Source organism: Oncorhynchus mykiss, chromosome 28 (assembly GCF_057628025.1).
Source record: "Oncorhynchus mykiss isolate SJ-2025 chromosome 28, ASM5762802v1, whole genome shotgun sequence".
NCBI lineage: Eukaryota > Metazoa > Chordata > Actinopteri > Salmoniformes > Salmonidae > Oncorhynchus > Oncorhynchus mykiss.
This window is the reverse complement of record NC_143049.1, coordinates 17,446,073-17,473,685: the sequence shown is the minus strand read 5'-3', so window position 1 is coordinate 17,473,685 and position 27,613 is coordinate 17,446,073. Positions and strand designations below refer to the sequence as shown.

Below are 27,613 nucleotides of genomic sequence, written 5' to 3'. Positions count from 1 at the left end.
TTCAGTCGATATTATGGAGTTAATTTGGAAAAAAGTTTGCGTTTTGAGGACTGAATTTATGGATTTTTTTTGGTAGCCAAATGTGATGTATAAAACAGAGCTATTTCTAATACACAAGGAATCTTTTTGGAAAAACTGAGCATCTGCTATCTAACTGAGAGTATCCTCATTGAAAACATCAGAAGTTCTTCAAAGGTAAATTATTTTATTTGAAGGCTTTTATGTTTTTGTTAATGTTGCGTGCTGGATGCTAACGCTAATGCTAACGCTAAATGCTAACGCAAAATGCTAACTCTAGCTAGCTACTTTTACACAAATTATTGTTTTCCTATGGTTGAGAAGCATATTTTGAAAATCTGAGATGACAGTGTTGTTTACAAAAGGCTAAGCTTGAGAGATGGCATATTTATTTCATTTCATTTGCGATTTTCATAAATAGTTAACGTTGTGTTATGCTAATGAGCTTGCTGATAGATTTACACAATCCTGGATACAGGGGTTTTTTCATAGCTAAACGTGACGCAGAAAACGGAGCGATTTGTCCTAAACAAATAATCTTTCAGGAAAAACTGAACATTTGCTATCTGAGAGTCTCCTCATTGAAAACATCTGAAGTTCTTCAAAGGTAAATGATTTTTTTGAATGCTTTTCTGTTTTTTTGTGTAAATGTTGCCAGCTGAATGCTAATGCTAAATGCTACGTTAGCCATCAATACTGTTACACAAATGCTTGTTTTGCAATGGTTGAGAAGCATATTTTGAAAATCTGAGATGACAGTGTTGTTAACAAAAGGCTAAGCTTGAGAGCTAGCATATTTATTTCATTTCATTTGCGATTTTCATGAATAGTTAACGTTGCGTTATGGTAATGAGCTTGAGTCTGTATTCACGAACCCGGATCCGGGCTGGGGAGATCAGAAAGGTTAACAAATTCTACAAACGTCAAAGTGTTCTCTTTCCAATGGTACCAATTATATGCATATCCTGGCTGAAGGGCCTGAGGAACAGGCAGTTTACTTTGGGCATGTCAGTCAAGCGGAAATTGAGAAAAAAGGACCCTAGCCCAAGATACTACTACTTCAACCATTTTGTGGAGCTGGTGAAAAGACTGTGTTCCTGCAGGTTTATACCATCGCTGGTCAGAACCCTGGAGTCTATGGGTCATGTGCCATCTATTCCCAGAGTTTACGTGGTAACCAATGTTTTCCTACATGAACTGAAGGAGGCGATCTACATACATGAGAAACTCAAATAAATCCGACACACCCTGGTGGACGACAACAAATACAGGGATGCTGTGGTGGCTGATGTGATGACATTCTGGCTCAATAAACCCCAAGAGACCGAGTGTCAATACATATTTGTTATTTAGATGTAAAGCAATGGGTAACTATATGCATACGATGTAAGAGAGAATAAATACATTTTTTTTATTTTGAGAGAACGTACAAATGTTATGCATCAAATTATTGAAAATAAAGTGAACAATGTGTCGTTCTACACAACACACAATACCTGGGCTAATGTAGAGCGTGTGCTAAAAATGGAGCAAATCATGAATCATGTACGACATACGGGCGAGAGTCTACAATGGACACAACTGGCATCCTGTCTTGTGGATGATTCTGAAGAACTAGAAACAACTTTGTCTAAGATTTTACTTTATTTGTTTTAAACACCTTTTAATTGTAACGTATCATATTTGTTGTTTATCCTGTCTAGGACTGGGGTTCCGCTAGCGGACAGCCAATGAAATTGCAGGGCGCCAAATACAAATCAACAGAAATCTCATAAATCAAATTTCTCAAACATAAAAGTATTAGGCACCATTTTAAAGATACAATTCTCATTAATACAGCCACAGTGTCTGATTTAAAAAATGGGCACCGGTGCCCAGTCCAGGCATGGCGGTCAACTCAGCTCCATGGCCGGAGCCTTCTTCGGCGCTGGTGCCCAGTCCGGCTCCTCCCATGGAGTGGGACGGAACACCGTGCCTGGACTGGTCACCAGCGCAGAGGAAGACTCCGGCCTTGGAGAGGGACTGGACGCCGTGCCTGGACTGGACATCGGCGCAGAGGAAGGCTCCTGCCATGGAGTGGGACTGGACGACGCGCCTGGACTGGACATCGGCGCAGAGGAAGCCTCCTGCCCTGGAGCTGGAAGTTCCGGACTGTGGATCGTCTCAGGAGGTTCCGAACCATGGACCGTCTCAGGAGGTTCCGGACCGTGGACCGTCTCAGGAGGTTCCTGACCGTGGACAGTCGTTGGAGGTTCCGGACTGGGAACTGTCGCCGGAAGCTCTGGACTGGGAACTGTCGCCTGAAGCTCTGGACTGGCAACCGTCGCCAGACAATCTGGACTGGGAATGGTCGCCGGAAGCTCTGGACTGGGAACCGTCGCCGGAAGCTCTGGACTGGGAACTGTCGCCGGAAGCTCTGGACAGGGAATCGTTGCAGGAATCCTGGTGCGTGGGGCCGGCACTGGTGGTACCAGACTGGTGACACGCACCTCAGGGTGAGCGCAAGGAGCAGGCATAGGACGTACCTGACTGGGAAGGCGCACTTGAGGGAGAGTGCAAGGAGCAGGCACAGAGCATACCGGACTGGGGACACGCACTTCAGGGAGAGTGCAGAGGAGGAGGCACAGGACGTACTGGGCTGTGGAGGCGCACTGGAGACCTGGTGCGTGGGGCCGGTACAGGTGGCACCGGGCTGGGGACACGCAACTCAGGGCGAGTGTGTGGAGCAGGCACAGGACATACCTGACTGGGAAGTCGCACTTGAGGGAGAGTGCGAGGAGCAGGCACAGGACATACCGGACTGGGGACACGCACTTCAGGGAGAGTGTGAGGATGAGGCACAGGACGTACTGGCCTGTGGAGGCGCACTGGAGACCTGGTGCGAGCTAGCACAGATGGTGCCGGAACGAAGACACACTCCGCACGGTGAGTGCGGGGAGCTAGCACAGGACGTACTGGGCTGTGGAGGCGCACAGGAGACCGGGTGCGTAGAACCGGCACAAATTGTACCGGAGCAATGACACACTTTGCACGGCGAGTGTGGGGAGCTGGCACAGGATGTACTGGGCTGTGTATGCACACTGGATAACTGGTGCGTAGAACCGGCACAGATGGTGCCGGAACGATGACACACTACGCATGGTGAGTGAGGGGAGCTAGCACTGGACGCACCGGTCTGTAAAGGCATACTGGAGACCTGGTGCCTGGTGCCGGCACAGATGGTACAGGACAAATGACACGCTCCTCAGGACAAGTATGGGGAGCTGTCACAGGTGGCATCGGACAGCTAACACACTCCTCAGGGCGAATGCTGTGCATACTACGCCAAACCAACAGCTTTCTGCTCCAATTTATCCATCAACTCCTCGAAGGTCTATGACTCACTCCGTTCGCTGTCCTCCAGTTTCTCCCTCTTCTCCCAGACTGGCTCTCGCTCACTGCTCGGCTCCGCCGACCCCACCCCCCCAAAAAACATTTGGCTGTCTTTTGGGCTTGCGTTGTGGCAGCGAACCCCGGCATCATCGCTGTCCTTCCCTCACCGCTTGCGTCTGCTTCCATGGAAATCTTTCGTCTCCTGACATTATCTCTTCTCAAAGTCCAGGATGTCCTTACCTCCTGAATATCCTCCTAGGCCCAGGATACCCTGTCCTCCTGTGCACGCTGCTTGGTCCGTGAGTGGCGGGATCTTCTGTCACATTCGTCGTGGTAATCATACTCAGACCAAGGCGCAGCGTACTTAGAGTTCCACATGTTTATTAAATGAAACTCACAAAACGATAAACAACAAACCAAACGTGCAGCAAATGCAGTGCTCCCAGGCAACTACACAAAACACATTTTTGAAATGGCTGCCTAAATATGATCCCCAATCAGAGACAACGATAAACAGCTGCCTCTGATTGGGAACCATACCAGGCCAACATAGCAATAAATTCACTAGATCACCCACCCTAGCAAAGCTTTTAGGACCACAGGAGGATCATTCTGTGACATGGTCACCATCTTCGAGTTCACTCGTTAAACCACCCAGATAGTTGCTAAGTGGGGGGTTCCAATCACCCTGTTTGCTTACATAGACCCCAGTGTCTGTGTTGTGGTAAAGAACCCGCCTCTGAAGCTGCTCCATGAGGGCGTACAGTTCAAGTCGGCCATAGACACACTGCTGCAAGAAACACATTTACATTACCCGGGGGTAGAACCCACTTCTTGTTACGTCTCCATTGCAACAGGGCAATATCTTGACTCAAGAATGAAAAATGTGAAATTCCGTATTGGTCCGAAAAAACAAATTCCAAAAATTATTTGGGATCTTTAATGATTGATGTTGTTAGCATATTGTATCTCTGCGAAAGCTTCCCCCAAAGAGAGTTTAAGTACAATTTCGACACATTTCTTTTGGTTTTGTTGACCTCTATTCTGTCAGGGTCAAGAAATATGCCTTCTCTGTCGTGATAGTCTTGAATGTACTTGTCTTTGCTCTCTTGATCTGTGACCGATGCAGGATAGCCTGAAGCCATTCGCTTGCATCTCAAGAGGGTCTTGATGTACTCTTTAAAAAGAGTGTCTGATTTCCTGGAAAGGTTTCACACTTCAAAGATTTTGGCCACACAATGACCCATACACCTGTCAGGGCTCTTTCTTGATCTGAGTGATCACAAGGCTTTTCCTAGTTGTTGTTATCACTGCAGGTGCGACAAAGGGGAAAGAAAGTTTTCCTTGAGGTCCCTTGTAAGGCAACACAGGTATAAACAAACCCCTAGGAGGGTAGACAGTTGTTTTGGGGTAAGTCAAAGTTGTGGTGAATAATTTCAGGATGCCCCATAGGATAGCATGAGGAACTCATTACATGAGGATAAAGGGATATAAAATCTACATATCCTATTGTCTCATCGGGTTGCGCTACATACCTCAATGTCAAAGCATTGGTACGGCCTCCATACAAGGCCTGTCATGGTTCCAAGGGTTCTGGTGTGTCAAAGCTGGAAAGAAAGGCTTGAAAATGAGGATCAGACTTTTTGAGTGCTCCCACATCACATTCACTTTTAACTCGTAAGTAGCCTGTAAAGATTCCAATTCCCCAAAAGTATTTTGGGTTAGGACACACATGTCCTGGGGCACAAAGCAAGATTTACAACCGTGGTAGAAACAACCGTTGTACTCAATCACGGTCTCAACACCGTCAATCTGTGTGTATCCATCTACATGTTGAGGCCCAAACGCATTCTCACCCCTATTCAAAGCATGTTGAATAAAAATGTCTGTATCCTGGGCCAAGTACTCCAACCAGTGAATGGACACACTAGAGTATGACTTGAATTGGTGTCGGTAGTTGTCAGGCGAGGGGATAGCTATAGATGCTGTAGGTAGAAAGTGTGTATGATAGGTTTTCATGCATGCCGATGCAATAGTTGTACAAATCCAGGGGTCAATGCCGGCAACTTTGATGACCTTTTCTCGGAATTTGACGTATCCGTCACGAAGTATAATCACATCACTGTCACAGTATGATTCCATCTCTTTATGGAAATCAAAGGTGCTATGTCTTACTGTCTCATACCACGTCATGAATCTCTCTCGCTCTTTGGGAGACATTTGAACACACCCGTACATTTTGGGGCTGGGATAAGATCCGATATAATGTAGATTCTCCTCAGATGTGAAGAAGTGGGGGAACCAGCCTTTCACAGAGTTTTCCAAACCCAAGGCATTTGAGACAATCTCATGGGTAAGAAACTTAAACTGTCAATGTATCTCTGGTTGAAGGTAGGGTCTACAAAACACAAGATTTTACTACCTTGAGCTATGACACTGGGTGCAACGCCTTGCTGTATCAAGGGGTTCAAAAGAAGGTAGGAGTCATAGGTTCCAGAATTGTGCACTATAAACGTGAAGTTTCTGTACTGGAGTGCACAATTGGGCCCCTCTGCCGACCACTTATCACCCTTGAAAGTCAGGGTAGATACAAAAATAGGCAAATGAACCCCTGATTGCTGATTAGTCTCAAAATCATAAAAAACACATTTCTCTGAATGTTCATCTTCAGCCAAGGGCTGAATATAACACTCGTGTGGCACTTCTTGAACCACTTCAGCGTCTCTGCTTTTCAAAGGCCCTTTACAGATTGTACAATGTATGATTCCACACACATGAGGTTTAGGGCTGTCTATTTTAAGGTTGTAATTGCAATGGCATTTTGGACATTTCTTGTTAATGTCACAACTGCTTACAGATTTACAGGCCTTGGGGTGCCATGTTTCAATTTTGTGTTTTTCGTAACAGTAGGCCCGAACGACATGTGCAGTGACAATCCGCACAGGGAGTCAAGTTTAAGGGCTGCATCGGACATGTTTCATCCAGACATACTGAACAGTTATAACGGCACGAGTGCCCCCCCCATTCGGGTATAGCTTGTATGACAGTCTGGTCACACATATGGTGCGCCTAAAAGCACTGTGATGTTGGTAATAGCATAATAATCTGAGGATGAGGTTGTGGGTTGTTTTGGAATTTCAAGAGAGCTGCATTAGCTCTACTGTGGTACAAAACCACAATCTTGATGTTCAGAAAAAGTTTTCAAATTTGACTATGTCGGAGAATGCCACCGCATCCTGTATACCTAGACCCACGGCCATTTGGAGCTCTCTAGCCTTGTGTAACGCCACTAGATCCGTACATCCAGGGTTGAGTAAATGTGCTAGGCCTATTGCAAAGCATAGCTTATTACCAGGATTGTGAACGTTTATGAGATGTGCCCTTTTATTGCTTATGATTGCATTAGGCAATCTAGTTTCCTTCTCTGCCCCCCACCACCCAGGAGTTGACGTATTATTTGCACTACAAGCTCGAGGGTCCTATCGGCTATGACAGATACATTTGACTGAACAAGTTGTTCCAGCAGGGCTACAAATTGTTCAAGATCTGCTTCGTCATTGGGTAAAATAAGAGATACAGTGTTTTGCATGCTATCTCCACAAATTTCCAACTGTAAGACATCACGAGGTACGCCATAATCTCTTGCGCTGTCTAACAGTTCGTTCAGAGTATCCAATAGCATCACATAAAACACTGCATAGTCAAAATTCTGATTCAGCCATGTGAAATTGAAAAACTGTCGAATCTCTGTATTGCTGAATTTATTTCGGTACACAACCTGGACAACTCCGATGCAACCTCCCTCCTGATTTGAGACAATTTTCCAATTCCTCAAAAACATCGTATTGCGTTTCAGACTCTTCGGACATGGGAGTTAATGGCGGGGTCTGTGTGGGGTCCTGTGTAGAAGAGCTTATGCTCTCATTCATCTGGATAACTTCTTTGGGACTGGGGGGCAGTATTGAGTAGCTTGGATAATAAGGTGCCCAGAGTAAACTACCTGCTACTCAGAGCCAAAAGCTATTATAAGCATATAATTCGTATATTTGGATAGAAAACACTCCGAAGTTTCTAAAACTGTTTGAATTATGTCTGTGAGTATAACGCTAGCGTCTCACATATCCCACAGAGGCTAATTAACGATATGAGTGCGTCAGGGATCTGGGATAACAGGTTTTCATCGGTCGTGCCGGACTCATTCATAAGATTAATTAATTATATGAATTCATCGGGAATCTGGGATAACAGGGTTTCATCTATCGGAATTATGTCTGTTACCCCAGCCTCATTTATCTGGTTAATTAAAGCTTTGAGTTTGGGCAGTATCTGGGATTACGTCTGTTGGCTCATCCATTTGGGTAATTAATTATGTGTCTTCTTGTTACATATAGGTTTTTAGCGCCTGCATTTGCTTTTTTAAATCTGTTTGTTGTTTAACAAACGTGGTATTGTTCGATGCCAGAAGGATAGATCCTGACTGTATCGCCGCTTGAGGAAAGCCACCATTCATTTGTGTAGCAAAACCTTTCTGGAAAGGCTGTGAGAAACCTAGCTTGTTCTATTTCAAGTTTGGGTGTTTCTACAAAAGAATTGGATGAATCAAGAAGGTTGGCCGCTTCACATAACATCAAGTCGTCTACCTCCGAAATGCCATTTAAATCTTTGAAATCATCTTGTTTCGGTGTTTTATTGGGGATGTCCTGTGCGCCGAAATCCTCCGCGTGCTCTCGTTGTGTATGGTATTCTGTGCCGTTATACGCCGGGGAGGAGTCTGAAAGAAAATAATACATACAAAATAGGTTATTAAACATAAAATATATTAGATAAAAAATGTCAAATACATTTCAGCTATAATACTATATATTAACAATACATAATTAAATTACCTGGGCTTTTTTGATGAGGGCTGTACTGACGAATCACGGAAACCGTGGGCTCTAGACTTTTTTCACCAAGCATTCCAGATTCTGACGGGCATGTCTCGTTGGAGTCTGAAAAAACATTATTTGTCATTGTTTTAACATATTCAATCATAAAAATGTATAAATAATAATAAAATATGTATAACTAATAACATATATATAGAATGGCATCATACCGTGTCCATGTAGCGCCGTTTCTTGAAGCAGTAAGTTTCCGGCCCAGTAACACTTCTGGGGCTGAGGTGATTCTGAGCAATGCACTTGCGCAAAATTATTCAGCCCCTTTACTTTCAGTGCAGCAAACTCTCTCCAGAAGTTCAGTGAGGATCTCTGAATGATCCAATGTTGACCTAAATGACTAATGATGATAAATACAATCCACCTGTGTGTAATCAAATCTCCGTATAAATGCACCTGCACTGTGATAGTCTCAGAGGTCCGTTAAAAGCGCAGAGAGCATCATGAAGAACAAGGAACACACCAGGCAGGTCCGAGATACTGTTGTGAAGAAGTTTAAAGCCGGATTTGGATACAAAAAGATTTCCCAAGCTTTAAACATCCCAAGGAGCACTGTGCAAGCGATAATATTGAAATGGAAGGAGTATCAGACCACTGCAAATCTACCAACACCTGGCCGTCCCTCTAAACTTTCAGCTCATACAAGGAGAAGACTGATCAGAGATGCAGCCAAGAGGCCCATGATCACTCTGGATGAACTGCAGAGATCTACAGCTGAGGTGGGAGACTCTGTCCATAGGACAACAATCAGTCGTATATTGCACAAATCTGGCCTTTATGGAAGAGTGGCAAGAAGAAAGCCACTTCTTAAAGATATCCATAAAAAGTGTTGTTTAAAGTTTGCCACAAGCCACCTGGGAGACACACCAAACATGTGGAAGAAGGTGCTCTGGTCAGATGAAACCAAAATTGAACTTTTTGGCAATAATGCAAAACGTTATGTTTGGCGTAAAAGCAACACAGCTGAACACACCATCCCCACTGTCAAACATGGTGGTGGCAGCATCATGGTTTGGGCCTGCTTTTCTTCAGCAGGGACAGGGAAGATGGTTAAAATTGATGGGAAGATGGATGGAGCCAAATACAGGACCATTCTGGAAGAAAACCTGATGGAGTCTGCAAAAGACCTGAGACTGGGACGGAGATTTGTCTTCCAACAAGACAATGATCCAAAACATAAAGCAAAATCTACAATGGAATGGTTCAAAAATAAACATATCCAGGTGTTAGAATGGCCAAGTCCGCGACCGGGAGGTCCGTGGGGCGACGCACAATTGGCCTAGCGTCGCCCGGGTTAGGGAGGGCTTGGTCGGTAGGGGTGTCCTTGTCTCATCGCGCACCAGCGGCTCCTGTGGCGGGCTGGGCGCAATGTACGCTAGCCAAGGTGGCCAGGTGCACGGTGTTTCCTCCGGCGCATTGGTGCGGCTGGCTTCCGGGTTGGATGTGCGCTGTGTTAAAGAAGCAGCGGCTTGGTTGGTTGTGTATCGGAGGACGCATCACTTTCAACCTTCGTCTCTCCCGAGCCCGTACGGGAGTTGTAGCGATGAGACAAGATAGTAGCTACTACACAATTGGATACTACGAAATTGGGGAGAAAAAGGGGTAAAATTCAAAAAATAAATAAATAAATTTAAAAAAAGAATGGCCAAGTCAAAGTCCAGACCTGAATCCAATCGAGAATCTGTGGAAAGAACTGAAAACTGCTGCTCACAAATGCTCTCCATCCAACCTCACTGAGCTCGAGCTGTTTTGCAAGGAGGAATGGGAAAAAATGTCAGTCTCTCGATGTGCAAAACTGATAGAGACATACCCCAAGCGACTTACAGCTGTAATCGCAGCAAAAGGTGGCGCTACAAAGTATTAACTTAAGGGGGCTGAATAATTTTGCACGCCCAATTTTTCAGTTTTTGATTTGTTAAAAAAGTTTGAAATATCCAATAAATGTCGTTCCACTTCATGATTGTGTCCCACTTGTTGTTGATTCTTCACAAAAAAATACAGTTTTATATCTTTATGTTTGAAGCCTGAAATGTGGCAAAAGGTCGCAAAGTTCAAGGGGGCCGAATACTTTCGCAAGGCACTGTATTTAGTCGTCTCCGCCGTAGTCGTTCAGAGTCCATAATGCAACCGGGATCCTCCTTTGCAGACTGTCAGCTGTAAACACTAAAATAGCTTTCAATATAGGGTGCACACGTTTTGTTTTTAATGTATAAATATTCTTATGGATTTTATTATTGGACTCACGTCGAAAATAGTGTGATGGTGTCACGCCCTGACCTTAGTCTTAGGTCAGGATGACGACAAGGGTGGTTTGTTTAGTTGTTGCATTGTCTAGGAGTTTTTGTATGTCTAGGGGTTTGTCTAGTCTAGGTGTTTATATGTCTATGGTTGCCTAGATTGGTTCTCAATCAGAGGCAGCTGTTTATCTTTGTCTCTGGTTGAGCACCATATTTAGGTAGCCATATTCCTTGGTTATTTTGTGGGTTGTTATTCTATGTTTAGTTGCCTGTTCTGCACTAGCCATATTGCTTCACGGTTCGTTTTGTTGTTTTGTTTAGTTCTGTTCAGTGTTCTCTCTTTTATTAAAGAGTTATGTTCGCTTACCACGCTACACCTTGGTCTCCTCTTTATGACATCAGTGACAGATGACGACTGGCTGCACATGTTTTGCTCCTGAGAATCCCTTTCTAACGCTGTCGGTTCCCAATCAATTATTCTTGGTAGCAGCTGGGTAAAGGATGGATATCCTACAAATGTTAGATAATATTAACATATATATATATATATATATATATACATACATTTTAAATTATAAGAATATGTGCATTTGACATATTACCTAAAAATCGTTGTCCCGTTTAAAAAAAACATATAACTCCTGTTTAATATTACAATAATATCAAATTGTAATATCCAAACAATTCCTTGAAAATACCTAACGCCTCCAAATCTAATATATTATTTTCACTAACTCACCTTCAGAAAGCTCCATTAGGACGGATTCACAGATTATCTTTTAGCTGTTCTGGGATGATAACTCCTCTGGGCTGTTGGCCTGGTGTCTGGAGTTGCGCTTTTGCCGTTCGTACAGAATGGATAGTATCTGTTTCACTAGCCTCGCTCCGCAGTCGTGTCTCTAAGCAGAGATATTCTGTAATGAGCTTACAGAGCGGGGGTGCCATTTTTCGGTCGGCATCCTGTATGCAAAATGTTCATATAGTACCCCAGAATGTTTAGAGACCCCAAAACAACAGGACGGTGTCTCGACATATTCTGTCTGCCAGTATTTCCTTTTGATTTCCTACAACCTCAGGGGTAGCAGCTTGGGGGTGTCCGATGTAAATGTATATACCGGGGTGTGGGGGCCGTTGGTATATGTGCTGATTAGAACTAACATTTGTTTTAAACCGTAGGAGGTTGTCTATTCATGATATTTTCTGCCTGGGTGGTTTGACTTTTTAGCCCCCACATGCTCTGGGGTGGAATTGAAGAGACGCACACAAAATCCTAAACAGCCTCACACACCTTTTTGGTTTCAAATGCCCCATGCAGAGACACACTCCCACCTCGTTTTGTTTTGAAACACACACACATACATGTCCCGCACACACACACACCCACGCACACGTCTTTTCCGAAAGCCTTTTTCTCCGGGACAGGCATGTTGATAAAGCGAAAAGCCAGAGCCCCTTCGTTAAAGGTGAGATATAGCATTAATACCCTTTATTTAATTCTAAATCTTTAGTACAAACCTTTTAAAACATGCTATAATTATTTAAACATTTTACTTTTCCTTTATTACAGATAAAGGGCCCGTCTATATGGGTTAGCCTTGACATCCATCCATCTCCAATTCACCGTCGTCAGGACAGACTCTCTTGCTCGGAGGATATCCCACACACTCTCTGTCAAGGCTCCGTAAGTTTTCACTCCATGGATAGATCAAACGTCTTGCATGTAGACCCTGGGTATGTATAAAGGATAGAAGCGGCCAGCAATGTAATTGTTCACGATTTTGGAAAAGACTGTCCAGCTTATTCATCAGGATTATGAATATAGGGTAATCAATCCATTTAAAGCTAAAAAAAAATATATTTTTATTTTATTTCACCTTTATTTAACCAGGTAGGCAAGTTGAGAACAAGTTCTCATTTACAATTGCGACCTGAATGGATTGGCATAAAAAAGTTGACATTCTTGCAGGCTTTGTAAAATACATATGAACTGATAGATTTCGTCGCATTTGTACTATCATATTGTTCACATGCTAAAATTGTCACTTTAGAGTCGGGGCTATACGCCATTGAAGAGATCCTTATGGCTTTCAAATCACTGCGCCCACACACAAGCTCGTCCAATGCATAGCCTGGCAGGGTTGTACCACTCAGGGCCTGTTCAATTTGAAGGAGCGCTAGCCGTATCTTAAGCCATTCTCTCATACGCAGCGCAGGATAAAAACTCCCGGGTTTTGCATGATAAAGGGGTTTGGGACCGCTGTCTGTGACAATCTTCACAGTTGAATCCTCAGGTTGGAATATGTAAGCCATATGTCCATCACTCGTATCCAAAACGCCTTTAAAACATTCAGGGGCATCATACAAAATGTCCTCGATGCTTTTATCATTGGGTTTGTGACAAGAGATGCATAGCACCCCGAGAATTGGCCCAGGAGACATAATTTTCTATTTAATGTTCTGGGTTTTATTTTAAAAATCTTGTTTAGTGTTCTGGGGCCGCATGTGTTGTTCTGGGTCTTATTTATAATGCGTCTGCCACCAACACAATCCCCCCCCCCGGACACTCCTGCTTCATAGACAACAGCCCTAAGGGCAATACAATAGGGGGTGTGGGGCCATCCTCTTTGACATGTTCAAACACATCCCCCCCAGTTCAACGAGGTCCCTACACATCAATCATCATGACAACTTCAAAGGAATAGATGCAATACAGACATAAATTAACTAACATTCTTACACCAGACAACAGGAAAAGGATGCCTTTATATGGGCATAACCACCTGACATCTTCCCGCCAGGATGTCCTGACCGGATGCCCATATGTGGACATGTACGCATCATCCGGACATAGGGTCATAAATCAAACGTTTGACGCGCGCTGTCTATTTTATTCTCTCTGCCATCATTCATATATAACTGACTATGGATCAGCTTTTTATTTTATATACACTTCACATATTACATCCCTCAATAGACCTACAAAACTGACAAAATGTAAACAGTGATCAGGAAAAATAATATTTCAGAAAAACATACAGAATGTTCACTGAAGCACCATTTGTGCTCTTCTAATGTGCCCTTTCTTTCCTACAATGGAGGCCAAAAGGCTTTGCACAAAGTGCTGCTATTTAAATCAATACATCCCTCATTACAGAATAATGAATATTTCATCACAAAGACTATTACTTCAACTGAATAATTTAGTTGTGTTATATTAGTCAGGGATAGGGAGGGTTCAGCGTTACCCCTGGTCCCGGCCTGGACCCTCCGTTCTAGACCCACTGACACATCATTAAGGTCTTTAAACCAACTGAAAGGTTCTGGAATGGGGTTCATGGCTTGTCAGTTTGCAAATGCCATGTGGGGTCACAGTTCAGTCCTATGACTGGCGAACTGGATCCACACATCCAATTAGTGATGATACACACGACTTTATAAGCATTTTTCGTTATTATAATGAGCCACTTGCCTCGGTCAAATTCCCTGGTGGATGAATAGCTTTTGAGCTCATTCTGAAAATCATAAACCCTAGTCACCTCATAATTATATACGTCAGGCTGTTACTCAAAGAGTTGTGAAGAACCAATAGAACCAAGGGACAATATGGGGTACATTCAGCAGTGAAAACAACCCACTATAACGGTTTGTGATCTGACCGATGTTAAAAGGACAAGCAAATTCAATGACATTTAATTGGGTATATCAAGTGATGGTGCTTTCACCATCCAGGTGACAGACAGATAAATGTGCTTCACCCTTTATGAACACAACCACAGTGGAGATAAGAATATTCTTTAGCACAGAGCTGTGCTTTGGTTTAAATGAAACTAGTGCGATTCCGCCATTCCTGTAAGATTATGGAAATGTCAGCTACTCCCCTGTCTCTCATCTCTCAATGGGTAGCAGTAGAATGAGTGACACTAAAGGCACAGTGGGATAAGGACATGTCACCGCAAGCAAAGAGATATGGTGATTGTGATGAGTGCCTATTTCAATCAGATCTCTACTCATCCTCACTCTTTCAGTTAATCTGACTGACAATATAATTTGGTAATGTTTTCCATTAGCGATGTACTTTTCAGGCACAAAGAGGTATAATGACACGTCACATGTACACACAGACAGTCACGTCAACTTTCCTGTCTTCCTTCAAAATGAAGCAATATTTTAACGACTGTTCCACAACTGTATGAAAGATTGACATTGTAGCCATACATACGGTATGAGCAGCTAACCCTATCCTTACCAGATGCATCAACATTTAATTACTGTAATCTATTTTCTACAAATTCTATAGGGCTTGTGTCTTTAGTTTTAGTAGACACTGAAGACATCCACAGATCACCAGAATCCATAACCGCCGTCTTCCCACCCCGCCATGGTGACAGTCAGCAGGACTGAGACTGTTACTTACACTCTGGCGATGACCCAGCCATTTTCTCTCCAACAGACTGATCTCACAGAACTCAGAGACCACATTGATAAGATACTAGTGTAGTGGTTGACTTCTCTCATCTCTGCACCACATCCAACTCTCTAGCTACATCCTAAATGACACCCTATTCCTTATATGTAGTGCACTACTTTTTACTAGGGTACAGCCTGACCTCAGAGCCATACAAAACATACTATTTCTGAGCACCTGCAAGACCTATGATAACTACTTATGGTCTAGTTAATTTAGACAGAGAAAGTAGGGCGTTGGTCGGGGTGGATGGATCGGCGTAATCCGGGACCTTCTAGCAATCCATAGGTTGCATGTTCAAGTTGCTTTGGGGACAACTGTAGCATTTTTCCCTAACCCTTATTGTAAACCTGACCCAATTTAACTAACCTGCTACATAAATTCACCTAACTTTTGTAATTTTAGTTTGCCTAACCTTTCACATAATTTATCCTTACCTTGTCGTTAGTTCACCTTACGTAAACGTAAACGTAAAATCTCCACATAATGCACCTTTGTTGTTACACGCAACCTGGTCTCAGAGAAAGATGTATAGTAGTATATGTCCCTCAAGAAATATGTTAAGTGGCTTCATCCATATCTGATTGTACAACCGGGAATGACGTATAACACTATAAGTCCTCCAATGATATTGTTTGATATTTCAATCATTATGTAACAAAACATATCATACTAAATGGGCACCAAGTTGAAAAGTAGTGCCATTCGGGACACACACGCTGGCTGCCTGGGTGCCACTATCTCATACTGCAGTTCCTTGCCCACCAGAAGACCCAAGAAGGATCCATACCTGTTACGTTCCCCAGCAAACCCCAAAATGTTGCTCAAACAGAACGGGGAACTAACAAAGAGGCACTGACCAACAACCAAAATTAAACAGGTGGGGTTTTAGGAGTGATTCTGAAAGACACTCATGGGGGTGTCCACTGAAAGTTGACTAGCAACAACAACTGCAACCTAAAAGACTCACCATGAGCACCCACTCAATTTGCACAAGAAGAGGCAAACAAAAGAAAAACATACACCAAACTTAAAGACAGGATGCAAACTGGGGTGGCAGGTAACCTAGTGGGTAAAGTGTTGGACTAGTAACCGAGCGGTTGCAAGATCAAATCCCAGAGCTGACAAGGTTAAAAAAAATCTGTCATTCTGCCCCTGAACAAGGCAGCTAATCCACTGTTCCTAGGCTGTCATTGAAAAGAAGAATTTGTTCTTAACTGACTTGCCTGGTTAAATAAAATGAATAAAGACAACAACAACAAAAAGGTGGTGCAAAATCAGATAAAGGATTGTTTGTCTATCAATCAAACTATACATCTCTCAAGGCACTGGGCTAGCACAGGTGAAACACCTTACCACTAACAAGATGGCAACCAGCACAGGTGTACCACATTCTGACCAACGAGGTGACACCAATTGGCGCACACTACAGTGTACGTGCTAATGATCTATACGCGCTAAAGTCCATCCTTGAAGCATAAATGCAAAAAACAAAACCTGTAACAATACCCCTATAAGTATAAAACTATTTCCTTTACAAATAGTTTGCAGGGGGAGAAATGAGAGAGAGGCCCCATGCTGTTCATTATGCTTGGTTTGTTGTGAGAGCATTAGCAAACATATTATAGCTGCATAGACCACCCAGCCACGCAAATATACAATAACAGGTAAATCATTATAATAGTGTTATTAACACATACTCAAGTGACAAGAAAATGATGATGTCCATAAATGTACCTAACTCAATTTATGGCAGTGTTAAAATATCCAAGGGATTTTATCTGCAACACTAAGCAGTGCTCATGGTGTGATGGTCACATGTGATGAGGCCAGATCTGACTGAAGTTAAAGTAGAGAGTGTGTAGCCTAATTATTTTGTTGTTGTTTACCGATTCTGATCTTGTGTGGGGTCTAATCAAAAGAACTCTCGTCTGGGGTTTGTGTAATGATCAATCATATCAAATGGGAGAGAGCGATGTAGTGATAGAGAGATACACTACCCCCAGGGGGGACTGCCTGCCTGGCTAACTGGCTGTGTTTGAGGAAAACTATAGATTTACCATGTGAGGCTTTTGCATGTTTGAGCTGTTCAGTATACCCCCTGTTAATGTCAGTCAAGCTCTTAAAGGCCAAGTGCAGTCACAAATGTGATTTTCCTGAGTTTTATATATACACCACATGACCAAAAGTATGTGGACACCTGCTCATCTCATTACAAAATCATGGGCATTAATATGGAGTTGGTCCCCCATTTGCTGCTATTACAGCCTCTTCTGGTAACTAAGTTGCCCAAGGTAAACGGCCTGCTCCTCAGTGTCAGTTGCTAATATATGCATATTATTATTAGTATTGGATATAAAACACTCTAAAGTTTCTAAAACTGTTTGAATGATGTCTGTGAGTATAACATAACTCATATGGCAGGCAAACTCCTGAGGAGAAATCAAAACAGGAAGTGAGAAATCTGAGCTTTGTTAGTATTCACCAGAGTCCCAAATGAAATCCCCTTGAGATATTAATGATGTTGCACTGCCTAGGTTCCAATAGATGTCAACCATCTATAGAAATTTGAATGAGACTTCTACGGTGTTGTGGGAGTGAATGAGAGCAGAATCTATCAGGTGTCTGGCAGTCAGCCATTTTCTGATCATGCTTATTCCTCATGGTATCCACTTGCGTTCCATTGCTCATCAAGACACAAAGGAATACTCCGGTTGGAACTTAATTGAAGCTATATGTTAAAAACATCCTAATGATTGATTCTGTACTTAGTTTGAAATGTTTCTTCGACCTGTAATATAACTTTTTTAAGTTTTTGTCGGATGTAACTCTGACCAGAATGAGCTTTTGGATATGTATACCAAACGCGTAAACAAAAGAAGGTATTTGGACATAAATAATGGACATTATCGAACAAAACAAACATTTATTGTGGACCTGGGATTCCTGGAAAGCTTTCTGATGTAGTTCATCAAAGGTAAGATAATATTTATCATGTCATTTCTTGTTTATGTTGACGCCATCATTGCAGCTATTGTGACTTTTTCTTCTGAGTGCCGTCTCAGATTAATACATGGGTTTCTTTTTCCGTATAAAAAAAAAATCCGACACAGCGGGTGCATTAAGCGGAGGTATATCTATAATTCCATGTGTATAACTTGTATTATTATCTACATTAATGATGAGTATTTCTGTTGAATGATGTGGCTATGCAAAATCACTGGATGTTTTTGGAACTAGTGAATGTAACGCGCCATTGTAAACTCATATTTTGATAAATATGAACTTTATCAAACAAAACATACATGTATTGTGTAACATGAAGTCCTATGAGTGTCATCTGATGAAGATGATCAAAGATTAGGGAGTCATTTTATCTCTATTTGTGGTTTTTGTGACTCTTTCTGGAAAATCTTTGGCTGTTTGTGGTGCTTTTGCTGTAAAGCATATTTGAAATCGGACACTGGTGGGATTAACAACAAGATTAGCTTTAAAATGGTATGAGATACATGTATGTTTGAGGAATTTTAATTATGAGATTTTTGATGTTTTGAATTTGGCGCCCTGCACTTTCACTGGCTGTTGTCATATCGCTCCCGTTAACGGGATTGCAGCCATAAGAAGTTTTAAACACGTCAACATACACAAGGCTGAGGGGCCAGACGGATAACCAGGACGTGTGCTCCGGGCATGTTCTGACCAGGTGGCAGGTGTCTTCACTGACATTTTCAACATGTCCCTGATTGAGTCTGTAATACCAACATGTTTCAGACCACCCTAGTCCCTGTGCCCAAGAACACAAAGGCAACCTGCCTAAATGACTACAGACTCGTAGCACTCACGTCTGTAGCCATGAAGTGCTTTGGAAGGTTGGTAATGGCTCACATCAACACCATTATCCCAGAAACCCTAGAATCACTCCAATTTGCATACCGCCCCAACAGATCCACAGATGATGCAATCGCTATTGCACTCCACACTGCCCTTTCTCACCTGGACAAAAGTAACACTTATGTGAGAATGCTATTAATTGACTACAGCTCAGCGTTCAACACCATAGTTCCCTCAAAGCTCATCACTAAGCTAAGGATCCTGGGACTAAACACCTCCCTCTGCAACTGGATCCTGGACTTCCTGACGGGCCGCACCCCAGGTGATGAGTGTAGGTAGCAACACAGTCAGAGACTGTTCTCTCTACTACCGCATGGCAAGCGGTACCGGAGTGCCAAGTCTAGGACAAAAAGGCTTCTCAACAGTTTTTACCCCCAAGCCATAAATACTCCAGAACAGGTAATCAAATGGCTACCCGCATCTATCAATCCAATGTTATCATGATTTGTTATAAGGGATATTATACTTTAGTAATCCACAATGACCTGGTGATGTAAAAGTCTAATAATTACATTGTCTTCCATATTCCTACCTTGTAACTGGAGATTCCTTCAAAACGATTGCCTACAGTTAACGTGTAGGGCACAGCAAGGTTGGGTGACCTGGGCCACCTGGGACTGCCTACTGGAGGAATTCAGGTGTGTGAAGGCTACCTGTGTCTTGCATAACTTCATGAGGATGGACACGAGGACCAGGAGGGGATCTGCAACTCGCCGCCGTGTGCCAGGGGAGAAGTCTGCTGCTCAGCAAGATGTTTCAAAGATGGGGACCAACAACGCAGCAAGAGAGGCAATCCGTGTGTGGGAGATCGTCACTGTTATGGAGAGTGAATGAGGACCCAAAAGCGAACTAACTTAAACAGAGCTTCTTTAATAACCAAACATAGGTAGGCTCAGATAGACCGGCAGATTCCGACAGGACAGGACAAGGTTACAGCAAACATGACGATAGTCTGGCTCAGGCATGAAACACAACAAACAAGAATCCGACAAGGACAGGAACAGAAACAGAGAGAGATATAGGGACCTAATCAGAGGGAAAAAGGGAACAGGTGGGAAACGGGGTGAATGGGTAGTCAGAGGAGACAAGGAACAGCTGGGGGAAAGCGGGGGAGAAAAGGTAACCTAACAACGACCAGCAGAGGGAGACAGGGTGAAGGGAAAGGACAGAGACAAGACACAACATGACAGTACATGACAGTACCCCCCCACTCACCGAGCGCCTCCTGGCGCACTCGAGGAGGAAACCTGGCGGCAACGGAGGAAATCCTCGATCAGCGCACGGTCCAGCACGTCCCGAGAGGGAACCCAACTCCTCTCCTCAGGACCGTACCCCTCCCAATCTACGAGGTACTGGTGACCACGGCCCCGAGGACGCATGTCCAAAATTCTACGGACCCTGTAGATGGGTGCGCCCTCGACAAGGATGGGGGGGGGGGGGGGGGGGGGACGAGCGGGGGCGCGAAGGACGGGCTTGATGCAGGAGACATGGAAGACCGGGTGGACGCGACGAAGGTATCGCGGAAGAAGAAGTCGAACTGCGACAGGATTAATGACCCGAGAAATACGGAACGGACCAATGAACCGCGGGGTCAACTTGCGAGAAGCCGTCTTAAGGGGAAGGTTCTGAGTGGAGAGCCAAACTCTCTGACCGCGACAATATCTAGGACTCTTAGTTCTACGCTTATTAGCAGCCCTCACAGTCTGCGTCCTATAACGGCAAAGTGCAGACCTGACCCTCTTCCAGGTGCGCTCGCAACGTTGGACAAAAGCCTGAGCGGAGGGGACGCTGGACTCGGCGAACTGAGATGAGAACAGCGGAGGCTGGTACCCGAGGCTACTCTGAAAAGGAGATAGCCCGGTCGCAGACGAAGGAAGCGAGTTGTGGGCGTATTCTGCCCAGGGGAGCTGTTCTGACCAAGACGCAGGGTTACGAAAAGAAAGACTGCGTAAGATGCGACCAATAGTCTGATTGGCCCGTTCTGCTTGACCGTTAGACTGGGGGTGAAAGCCGGAAGAGAGACTGACGGAAGCCCCAATCAAACGGCAAAACTCCCTCCAAAATTGAGACGTGAATTGCGGACCTCTGTCCGAAACGACGTCTGACGGAAGGCCATGAATTCTGAAAACATTCTCGATGATGATTTGTGCCGTCTCTTTAGCAGAAGGAAGCTTAGCAAGGGGAATGAAATGAGCCGCCTTAGAGAACCTATCGACAACCGTAAGAATAACAGTCTTCCCCGCTGACGAAGGCAGTCCGGTGACAAAATCTAAGGCGATGTGAGACCACGGTCGAGAGGGAATAGGAAGCGGCCTGAGACGGCCGGCAGGAGGAGAGTTACCGGACTTAGTCTGCGCGCAGACCGAACAAGCAGCCACGAAACGACGCGTGTCATGCTCCCGGGTGGGCCACCAAAAACGCTGGCGAATGGAAGCAAGCGTACCCCGAACGCCAGGGTGGCCGGCTAACTTGGCAGAGTGAGCCCACTGAAGAACGGCCAGACGAGTAGGAACGGGAACGAAAAGAAGGTTCCTAGGACAAGCGCGCGGCGACGGAGTGTGAGTGAGCGCTTGTTTTACCTGCCTCTCAATTCCCCAGACAGTCAACCCGACAACACGCCCCTCAGGGAGAATCCCCTCGGGGTCAGTGGAGGCTACTGAAGAACTGAAGAGACGAGACAAAGCATCAGGCTTGGTGTTCTTAGAGCCCGGACGATAAGAAATCACGAACTCGAAACGAGCGAAAAACAGCGCCCAACGCGCCTGACGCGCATTAAGTCGTTTGGCAGAACGGATGTACTCAAGGTTCCTATGGTCAGTCCAAACGACAAAAGGAACGGTCGCCCCCTCCAACCACTGTCGCCATTCGCCTAGGGCTAACCGGATGGCGAGCAGTTCGCGGTTACCCACATCATAGTTACGTTCCGACGGCGACAGGCGATGAGAAAAATACGCGCATGGGTGGACCTTGTCGTCAGAGAGGGAGCGCTGAGAAAGGATGGCTCCCACGCCCACCTCTGACGCGTCAACCTCGACAACGAACTGTCTAGAGACGTCAGGTGTAACAAGGATAGGAGCGGATGTAAAACGATTCTTGAGGAGATCAAAAGCTCCCTGGGCGGAAACGGACCACTTAAAGCACGTCTTGACAGAAGTAAGGGCTGTGAGAGGAGCTGACACCTGACCGAAATTACGGATGAAACGACGATAGAAGTTCGCGAAGCCGAGAAAGCGCTGCAGCTCGACGCGTGACTTAGGGACGGGCCAATCAATGACAGCTTGGACCTTAGCGGGATCCATCTTAATGCCTTCAGCGGAAATAACAGAACCGAGAAATGTGACGGAGGAGGCATGAAAAGTGCACTTCTCAGCCTTCACAAAAAGACAATTCTCTAAAAGGCGCTGGAGGACACGTCGAACGTGCTGAACATGAATCTGGAGTGACGGTGAAAAAATCAGGATATCGTCAAGGTAAACGAAAACAAAGATGTTCAGCATGTCTCTCAGGACATCATTGACTAATGCCTGAAAGACAGCTGGAGCGTTAGCGAGGCCGAAAGGAAGAACCCGGTATTCAAAGTGCCCTAACGGAGTGTTAAACGCCGTCTTCCACTCGTCCCCCTCCCTGATGCGCACGAGATGGTAAGCGTTACGAAGGTCCAACTTAGTGAAAAACCTGGCTCCCTGCAGGATCTCGAAGGCTGAAGACATAAGAGGAAGCGGATAACGATTCTTCACTGTTATGTCATTCAGCCCTCGATAATCTATGCAGGGGCGCAGAGACCCGTCCTTCTTCTTGACAAAAAAAAAACCCCGCTCCGGCGGGAGAGGAGGAGGGGACTATGGTACCGGCGTCAAGAGCTACAGACAAATAATCTTCGAGAGCCTTACGTTCGGGAGCCGACAGAGAGTATAGTCTACCCCGGGGGGGGGTGGTTCCCGGAAGGAGATCAATACTACAATCATACGACCGGTGTGGAGGAAGAGAGGTGGCCCTGGACCGACTGAACACCGTGTGCAGATCGTGATATTCCTCCGGCACCCCTGTCAAATCACCAGGCTCCTCCTGTGAAGAAGAGACAGAGGAAACAGGAGGGATAGCAGACATTAAACATTTCACATGACAAGAGACGTTCCAGGAGAGGATAGAATTACTAGACCAATTAATGGAAGGATTATGACAAACTAGCCAGGGATGGCCCAAAACAACAGGTGTAAAAGGTGAATGAAAAATTAAAAAAGAAATGGTTTCACTATGATTACCAGAAACAGTGAGGGTTAAAGGTAGCGTCTCACGCTGAATCCTGGGGAGAGGACTACCATCCAGGGCGAACAAGGCCGTGGGCTCCTTTAACTGTCTGAGAGGAATGTCATGTTCCCGAGCCCAGGTCTCGTCCATAAAACAGCCCTCCGCCCCAGAGTCTATTAAGGCACTGCAGGAAGCTGACGAACCGGTCCAGCGTAGATGGACCGACAAGGTAGTGCAGGATCTTGAAGGAGAGACAGGAGTAGTAGCGCTCACCAGTAGCCCTCCGCTTACTGACGAGCTCTGGCCTTTTACTGGACATGAAGTGACAAAATGACCAGCGGAACCGCAATAGAGACAGAGGCGGTTGGTGATTCTCCGTTCCCTCTCCTTAGTCGAGATGCGGATACCTCCCAGCTGCATGGGCTCAGCACCCGAGCCGGCAGAGGAAGATGGTAGTGATGCGGAGAGGGAGGCGACGGAGAGCGCGAGCTCCTTTCCACGAGCTCGGTGACGAAGATCAACCCGTCGCTCAATGCGAATAGCGAGTTCAATCAAGGAATCCACGCAGGAAGGAACCTCCCGGGAGAGAATCTCATCCTTTACCTCTGCGCGGAAACCCTCCAGAAGACGAGCGAGCAAGGCCGGCTCGTTCCAGCCACTGGAGACAGCAAGAGTGCAAAACTCAATAGAGTAGTCTGTTATGGATCGATTGCCTTGACATAGGGAAGACAGGGCCCTGGAAGCCTCCTCCCCAAAAACAGATCGATCAAAAACCCGTATCATCTCCTCCTTAAAGTCCTGATACTGGTTAGTACACTCAGCCCTTGCCTCCCAGATTGCCGTGCCCCACTCACGAGCCCGTCCAATAAGGAGAGATATGACGTAGGCGACACGAGCAGTGCTCCTGGAGTAAGTGTTGGGCTGGAGAGAAAACACAATATCACACTGGGTGAGGAACGAGCGGCATTCAGTGGGCTCCCCAGAGTAACACGGCGGGTTATTGATTCTGGGCTCCGGAGATTCGAAAGCCCTGGAAGTGGCCGGTGGATCGAGGCGGAGATGGTGAACCTGTTCTGTGAGGTTGGAGACTTGGGTGGCCAGGGTCTCAACGGCATGTCGAGCAGCAGACACTTCCTGCTCGTGTCTGCCTAGCATCGCTCCCTGGATCCCGACGGCTGAGTGGAGAGGATCCGAAGTCGCTGGGTCCATTCTTGGTCGGATTCTTCTGTTATGGAGAGTGAATGAGGACCCAAAAGCGAACTAACTTAAACAGAGCTTCTTTAATAACCAAACATAGGTAGGCTCAGATAGACCGGCAGATTCCGACAGGACAGGACAAGGTTACAGCAAACATGACGATAGTCTGGCTCAGGCATGAAACGCAACAAACAAGAATCCGACAAGGACAGGAACAGAAACAGAGAGAGATATAGGGACCTAATCAGAGGGAAAAAGGGAACAGGTGGGAAACGGGGTGAATGGGTAGTCAGAGGAGACAAGGAACAGCTGGGGGAAAGCGGGGGAGAAAAGGTAACCTAACAACGACCAGCAGAGGGAGACAGGGTGAAGGGAAAGGACAGAGACAAGACACAACATGACAGTACATGACAGTCACCTCCTACTTCTTCGATGAGGGTGCTGTTCCCTGGCAACACCATAGACTACACTATGCACAACCAAAGGCTATTTTAAGAACATTCACATTGTAACAAGACTATTCTTCCATTTACTTAGCTACCTACATATGTCAACTGCAGTTATTAAATTCCCAGTTTTTCTCCCTTTGATTTCAACTTCTCAGGTGAGGGTGCTGTTTAGGTTAGGGTGTGATGTCTGTACAAAAACAAATAAGGCTATTTTAAATCACCCATATTGAAAAACATTTGAACAATTAGACATCGTATAACCTACACCTACACACTCATGTATCCATCTGATTGATGGATTGTGTTGTGCAGTAAGGAGGCTCAGGTGTATAACTGTGGCTCCTTCTACCTTCAAAGAATAGGCAAGAGGGCCAACCATGGAGAATAGTAAGACGATTCATTGTTTCTATAACTACGCTATATTGTTTGTCCTCGTGTGTCCATTCATGTTTTTCAGCATAAAGTTCTCTGCAGCCACTTACTGTGGTGTGGCCACCAGGTGAGGCCACACACAGATTCCTGTTGAACTACCTTATTTTCCCAATAAGTCTCTCTCCTTCACTTCATCCCTCTCTCCTCTTCTCCTTTAATCCTCTAGGTTATATCAGCTGTGTCGGTGAACCCCTCCCGCATCTGAACTGGCTACATAGAGGGCACAGCATGATCAGTGGTGTGTGGTCACTTGGTCAGGTCAACAGGAAGTACTACTAAAGAGATGCTTTACATTGAAATACAGCTAGAGATGCAGTAGTCCCAGAGTTAATGATCCAAGGTCAATTTTGCTTTTCACCTCCTGATTATTATGATGGCTAACAACGTTAGAATAATAAAAAAAAACACAAGGCTTTAACATGCTATCTGTCTCTCGTCTGCAGATATGTTTTGATGTGAGAGAGGATGCCAACCCCCAGTCCCATCATCGACACCTCAACCACTTTTAAGATAACCTTTGGGCCAACTATGGACACTATTATGTAAATGTGATGAACTGAGAGAATATTAGGGTAGCACTGTGATTCATTAATCATATGCTGCCTTCCCTGCTCCTATGTCTTACCTCTTTCCCTTTCTGTCTTTACACCTCTCTCGCTGCCTCTTTCTTCCTCTGTTTTTATAATGCACAACAGATGTGCATTGAAGTACAGATTGAACTTGTATTTCTAATATAACAATTATAATATTTATATATTTTTTTTATTTTACCTTTATTTAACCAGGTAGGCAAGTTGAAAACAAGTTCTCATTTACAATTGCGACCTGGCCAAGATAAAGCAAAGGAGTTCGACACATACAACAACACAGAGTTACACATGGAGTAAAACAAACATACAGTCAATAATACAGTGTATAAACAAGTCTATATACAATGTGAGCAAATTAGGTGAGATAAGGGAGGTAAAGGCAAAAAAAGGCCATGGTGGCAAAGTAAATAGAATATAGCAAGTAAAACACTGGAATGATAGATTTGCAGTGGAAGAATGTGCAAAGTAGAAATAAAAATAATGGGGTGCAAAGGAGCAAAATAAATAAATTAATTAGTTAAATACAGTAGGGAAAGAGGTAGTTGTTTGGGCTAAATTATAGGTGGGCTATGTACAGGTGCAGTAATCTGTGAGCTGCTCTGACAGTTGGTGCTTAAAGCTAGTGAGGGAGATAAGTGTTTCCAGTTTCAGAGATTTTTGTAGTTCGTTCCAGTCATTGGCAGTAGAGAACTGGAAGGAGAGGCAGCCAAAGAAAGAATTGTTGGATGTTGATGTTGATGTTGGACCGGCGGGCAGGTGCAGGTAGCGATCGGTTGAAGAGCATGCATTTAGTTTTACTTGTATTTAAGAGCAATTGGAGGTCACGGAAGGAGAGTTGTATGGCATTGAAGCTTGCCTGGAGGGTTGTTAACACAGTGTCCAAAGAAGGGCCAGAAGTATACAGAATGGTGTCGTCTGCGTAGAGGTGGATCAGAGATTCACCAGCAACAAGAGCGACATCATTGATGTATACAGAGAAGAGAGTCGGTCCAAGAATTGAACCCTGTGGCACCCCCATAGAGACTACCAGAGGTCCGGACAGCAGACCCTCCGATTTGACACACTGAACTCTATCAGAGAAGTAGTTGGTGAACCAGGCGAGGCAATCATTTGAGAAACCAAGGCTGTCGAGTCTGCCGATGAGGATGTGGTGATTGACAGAGTCGAAAGCCTTGGCCAGATCAATGAATACGGCTGCACAGTAATGTTTCTTATCGATGGCAGTTAAGATATCGTTTAGGACCTTGAGCGTGGCTGAGGTGCAACCATGACCAGCTCTGAAACCAGATTGCATAGCAGAGAAGGTATGGTGAGATTCGAAATGGTCGGTAATCTGTTTGTTGACTTGGCATTTGAATACCTTAGAAAGGCATGGTAGGATAGATATGTCTGTAGCATGTTGGGTCAAGAGTGTCCCCCCCTTTGAAGAGGGGGATGACCGCATAATGTATGTATTTATAACACTTAATTATGAACTTCTTTCAAAAAAAAAACATTCTCTACTGGTTGAAATTAAGTATTTCATTTGATGAGATACTACACCTGTTCTGTTTATCAGATCAATGCAGATGGAGGGCATTAGATACTGAGATGAACTGGTTTTAGAGTATTTACATAATGCATAGGAAGTGTAATGTAATGTTTTTTAAAATTCTATTTCTGTATATATGAATTACAAATCAGCCTTTAACTAGTTAAATCCAGTTTCTAGTCCATTAGTTACAATGTGTAACCATTGATGTCCCAGGACCAAGATTGGTAAACACTGTTAGCC

General features: G+C 44.6%; 1 long non-coding RNA gene across 1 annotated transcript in view; it reads left to right on the top strand.

Moving 5' to 3' along the window:
- The first annotated feature begins 61 nt into the window (after positions 1 to 61).
- LOC149970784 (uncharacterized) overlaps positions 62 to 27,613 on the top strand; it is a 461,672-nt gene continuing 434,120 nt past the window's right edge. Inside the window, exons 1-2 of the long non-coding RNA XR_016492853.1 lie at positions 62 to 195; positions 564 to 625. This is a non-coding gene — a long non-coding RNA (uncharacterized LOC149970784). The remainder of the gene's footprint in view (positions 196 to 563; positions 626 to 27,613) is intronic.